The following is a 6,000-nucleotide window of genomic DNA, read 5'->3' on the forward strand; positions in this document are numbered from 1 at the left end:
ATCTTAAACCAAACCGTCATTGGTCCCCGGCAACGGCGCCATTTTTTGATTAAAGCTGTCGCGGCCCATCAAAAGTTGATTGCAAATATTAGAAATGCAGTACAGTCTACTAGGATTTGACTCCTAGGTCGTCTCTCAAGGATCAATTTGTCTGTGGTTCAGTTTTAGATCTTAACACGAAGTAGGGGGGTTTGATTGTTTTTGTTTGCAGAAAATTAAATTAAATATAGATTCAAACGTAAAAACCATTAACCGAATTAAAAAGCTGAAGGAAATAAAATCAACAGACTGTAAAAATAAAAACGAAATTAAATCAGTAAATGTAAAAACATTAAAATACAATTCAGACAGTAAAAACCGAGCAGTGAAATAAATTGTAGAAAAGATAAATATACAAGACAGTAAAAACGTGCAAACAGTAAAATTACAAATTGTAAAAACGAAAATCAACCCAATACAGTGAAAACAAAGCTTAGAAAACATTGCAGAAGACTTGGATTCAGAAAAGAAAACTGCTTGCGGAAAAACGTAAATTCAGATTTCAAAAACAGTAAATTGTAAAACAGTAAAAACAAAGTCAAGAATATTGCAATGAATAGTAAAAACAAAAATTTAAAGTGCATCAGAGAAAATGAAATGTTCAACAGCAGAGTGAAAGAAACATCATGCAAGAATTTAAATTTGCAGAAATTAAATGGAAGCAGTAAACAGACCTGGAAAGTTCATCAGAATTGGAATCGGACTGGAAATTAAATTGAAAGTTCATTATAACAAAGAAATAAAAATTACAATCACCGAAAGTTCATTATAACAAAGAAATAAAAATTACAATCACCATTTCTTTAGAAAGCAGTACTGGAAAAGAACAACAACCCAAATACTCCCCAAGGGGGAGGGGGAAAAATGAAAACCAGAGAACTTCCTACTCTACTCCTACACTATTCGCTCTCTACTGTCTACTAGTGTTTCTGACACCATATCTTTCCTTTTATCATCCTCAGCTCACGGCCTTCTCGTGTTCTGATGTGTGCATACCACTTACCATTTCAATGAGGGGTCCTCCATAAATTTGTCTCCATACGTATTCTCCTCTCTGGATCATCCCCTCTTTGCTATATTTACTCTTCACTTCAAATGATTATTGTCTGGTGTGCCCAACTTCTTCCAACCTTCTTCAATCCAAACAAGAACAAGAAGGACCCTCCACACTATGTGCAGCCGTGTGAATCAACTACAAACTTCAATCATCCAACGTATTTGTCTCTTACTTTCCTTGATGCTGTCTACTTTTCTACCAGCTCAATGGAAATCTTTGCTGTATCTTGGATGCTTCTGGACGGTGTGGAGCTCGTGAAGAATGGATATCCGTGAGCTGCTTCAAAGAATCCGTGACTTCCATGTGTGTGGTTCCCACTTCCCATCAAAGAGTTGGCCGTGAATATGGAGCTATGTTTCAGTAAATTGAAATGAAAGTGTGTTTCAGTAGCTTTGCTGACTTAACTTATTTTCCAATCCGTGAGAAACAACTTCACCCTTTATGTGAGCCAAGGCCGTGAGTTATTTGCATATATGGCTTGAGTGGTCCTCGCTACTTCAGAAAGCATGCCATCATAGCACCATATTATTCTCCATGCCATCTTTCCACTTTCACGTGTAGTGGTTTTAGAATTTTGGTATCACTTTACAAATGCTTTTCCACGTGCACGTGATGTTTCAGAATTTTGACATCACTTTCCAATTGATTCTTCATGAGTGGTTTCCATGTCATCACAGCAGTGCTGAATGAAAGCACATGGCCTTACCTCTTTCACGTAACCAACCACTTCATTCTCCATTATTCATCATCTCCCTATTTTTCTGAATGCATGAGTGCGTGGGACATGATGTCTCCCACTTCTTAAAGGAGAATATTCTCACATTGTGGGCCGTGAATATGCTCTCCAATTTCTTACAAGCCATACCGTGACAACTAGCTGGAGAGAGCACCACTTCTTTTATTTGACCGGGTCACATTCTTCTGAAAGGCAAATAATGTATGTGACAAGTGGTGGTCCCCTCCTTTCATCCAATTTGTTGTCTAATGTGCTAAAAGGTACGAGGATTTCCTCATGTACACCTCTCTTTCTCCAATGATATTGCTCTCCATGTTCCCAATTAAAACAAACAACACTTAGTCTCATAATGTGCTTCCATTTATGCAAAGTGGTGCAGAATTCACGTGACCATTCTGCTCATGCTGCAGCATCCACTACTCTTCTATGTTGTCCTAAACCGTGTGTGTCTCCACTTCATGTGCCATGCTGTGCAACCAAGCTGCTGTAACGTTTTGATGGAGCTGCTTCCAGCCATCACCGTTTCTTCTCATCCAGTATGGACCTCTTCCATTTAGTCTCTTTTCATTCATGCAAAGTGGTCTTCAAATGCAGAATTCACGTGCAGCCCATGTGCTTTTTGGATGTTGTCATCTTCCTTTCTTCATCAAAGAACAGCTACTGGCTTTGGACCTTGAACCGCTGCAGCTGCTAGAGATGCTACTGCTGGAACGCATCTTCTTACCCATGCTGGACTGTTGGAGCGCGCCAGCTGCTGGTTGGTTGCGGATGAAGATGGAGCTTGGATGGTGAAGACAGCTGCTGGTTGCTGCTGTCTGTGAAGCTTGCTGGATTGGAGTTCTTGGCCGTGAAGGTTGCTGGAAGGTGGTGCTGCTGTGCACGACTGGCCGGACGTGTTGGAGCTGGACGTAGACGGCTGCTGGATGCAGCTGCTGTCCGTGAATGTTGCTGCTGTCATATTCACGGCTGCTTCTTAGTGCTTCCAAAAAGAATTGTTCAAGAAAGCTTTCTCCAAAGATGTCAACGTGTAGCCTTCTTTTCCTATCCGCATGTGCTTCCAAAGAATATACTTCCTCCATGCTATTTCCAGCCCGTGGAAATTAAGACAAAACCTTCCAAATGAACAAGGCAAAATTAATCACTTCATGGTTCACCCGTAATGCACTTCAAGTTTACTCCAAAAATTAATTGCAAGCTCCCTAAAATAAAATTAATGTCCTAATATATTGTCCAATAATTTTCCTAATACAAATAATTAACCTAAAATAATTCAAATTACTTAAAATAAGAATTACTGGTTAAATTAAACACAATTATGAAAAACAGGAAAATATTGGACAAATAAGCATAATTCCCTGATTATTTTTAGCACAATAAGATAAGTGTAGTTAATGAAATATTCACTCATCACTCAGGTTGAGAGAGTGAGGAGAACGGAGAGAGAAGAGAGGGAAGAGAGGAGTAGAGAGATACGAGAGGAGTAGAGAGAGAGCAGGGCAGTCAGAAATGCCGCTCGGGAGCCGAAGTAGAGCCCATTTATAGCCAGATTTCTTTCCACTATAGCAACAGTTTCGGTCATTGCCACCGAAACTATTGTCACAGTGCCGGTCATCTCCTTTTTCAGAAAAAAAAAATAAAAAATAAATAAATAATAAAAAAAATTTAGCATTTACTGATGGATGCTAGGTGATTTCGACATCTGCTGATGGATGTCATTGATAACATCTACTGATGGATGTTACTGAAAATTTCTCCCATTTTTCTACTTTTTATTGCACTTGTCTATATTATTTGACTGCTCTGAAATTGATAATCTGATGATTGTTACACACTGAGGACATTGTGTGGTTTAAGTGTGGTCTACTGGGGAGAAATTCTGATTTTTCTGTTAGTTTCTGTTATTGTGTATTTTGTGTGTTAAATTTTTTGAGTGTTATTTTTTTTCTGTTTTAAGTTATTTTTATCGAGTTTTGTGTGCAATAAATTTTACATTTTTCTCTTGATTTCTAGATGATGTCTAAGTTGTAGATTTTTCCTTCACTTACTTAATACTTATAGTTTGTAATCTTTGCTTTTCTCTGCCTGGAAAGATGATTATACGTTTGAGAGGTTGATTTGATTGTGACGAATACCCTGTGTGAGATTTGAGCCACTTAATTTTCTTTCTTGTGTGTGATATGTATCTTGAATGCTTGCACATATGCCTTGGCTTGATTCTTTTTGATATACTTGATTGATATGCATGTTCAGATGTGATAAAGGCATTTTTTTTGTTCTTGAGCCTCTCTAGCCAAATAAGCCTACCCTGTTATTATCCTTTGATAACCCCTTTGAGCCTATACTTGCCCCATTTCTTTGTGATTGAAGCTCATACACTGATCCTAAAAAAATGATTACCTTAACCTTAGGAAAGTCTGGAGCTATAGAAGTATTTTGAATAAGTGTGGTCTCCTTGGGAATTCTGATGAATTGGCTAGTTGGTTCCTCATCATGTTCTGAAAATATAAATTATATCCTGTTGTATGATAAAGAGAGAAAAGAAAAAAAAATTGACAGGATGAAGAAAAAAAAATGATGAGAAAGAAAAAAAATGATAAAAAATATATAATTTTGTGAATAATGGAGTCGAGAAGAGGATTGAATTAGAGGTTTAGGCGTAATTTGACTGTATTTACACTTATTCCCCATTGCTCCTCTATTTCTTCTGAGCTATAGCTACTTATCCAAATTATCCTCCCCTATCCTTGGCCCATTACAACCTAGTAAAGACCTTTTGATCTGAACATGCATATGTTTTAAGTATTGATAATTAGAAGCTTGCCAAGTCTACTTGTGTTTGTTTTCTTGAGTACATCGAGCTGATATTATTATTTACCCTAGACACTTGAGAGAAACACTGTGAGTGCATCTGTGAGGTTTTGTTATTTTTGAATAACCTCTTGAACTGATTAATTATTTTGCCATACTGTGAATTGCTTGGATGATTTCTGTAAGTATGTGCTTTTCTTGATTTTGTGTTGGAAAATTTCTACTTCTTTCATCGGTCCATAATTCTTGAGAATTCTGTAAATTCTTTTTATTTTCTTGCGAGTTTTTATTTTTCTGTCTGCTGAGTTTGTGTCGCTTTCCTGAAAGTCCTTTGAACTATTCCCTGATTTGTGTCTTAATTTTGCCCAGGAGTGCAAAAGACTAAGTGTGGTCTATTTTGATGAATCATTATTTTCTACACTTCACTTAGTTTATTGTACTAGAATTAATCGAAGAATTGTGCTAAAATGTCCAGTATTATTTCGTTTTGTTAATTGTGCGTAATTTGATCGGAAATTCTTATTTTAATTAATTTGAATTATCTGAGCTAATTATTTGCATTAATAATTGCAGGAAGATTTTGGAAATACAAATTGGGACATTTGGAAAATTATTCACACTGTGTTTGGAAGAAGCTGTGCTACATTGATTTATTCTCTTATAATCCGTGGAAACTTGGAATATTTTTGGATTAACTAAAAAATAGAAGGAAGTGCACGGTCTTGGAAACATCTCGCTTCTTAAATTTTTAGAAGTGAAAATTTGCTTGGAACAAGCCACACGGCCATTGCAAAAATTGGCTTGGAATCTTCTCTTTTTAAGAAGCAAAGGATACATGGGACAAAAGTTCACCACTTGGTTCAAAGTTCACGTATGGGAGAAAATATGCAAATGTGAATTTTATTGATTTAATATTATTAAGGGAAGTGGTGTTACGGCCATATGCTTTGGCAAGCCAACAAATAACATGTTTTTAAATCAAAGTGGTGGGAGCCACCACACCTTTAGCTTGGAACGTGATTTCTAATTGGATTGGCCATTGTTTTGAAAAAAACAACAAAAGTTACATGCCCCACATGAATAATTCATCTTGTCAATTATCAATCAAAGTGGGAGCCACTAAAACTCACGGTTTGGATAAGAAGCACATCCACCAAGAAGTTTACTTTCTTTTGGAGTAAACATATTTGCACATGAAAGATAAAAAGAGAGGACATCAGCACATGAAGGATTTAATCGAACTTCATGCTGTAAAGGCTCGACTTCACGTTCCTGCTACTGCCACAAGCAAAAAGAAAATAGAAAGGAGTTCACGTCAATGGGCTTCATGGAGAGAAAGCTGGGACAAGTTGGAGCCACC

This window comes from Vigna angularis, chromosome 6 (genome assembly GCF_016808095.1).
Source record: "Vigna angularis cultivar LongXiaoDou No.4 chromosome 6, ASM1680809v1, whole genome shotgun sequence".
NCBI lineage: Eukaryota > Viridiplantae > Streptophyta > Magnoliopsida > Fabales > Fabaceae > Vigna > Vigna angularis.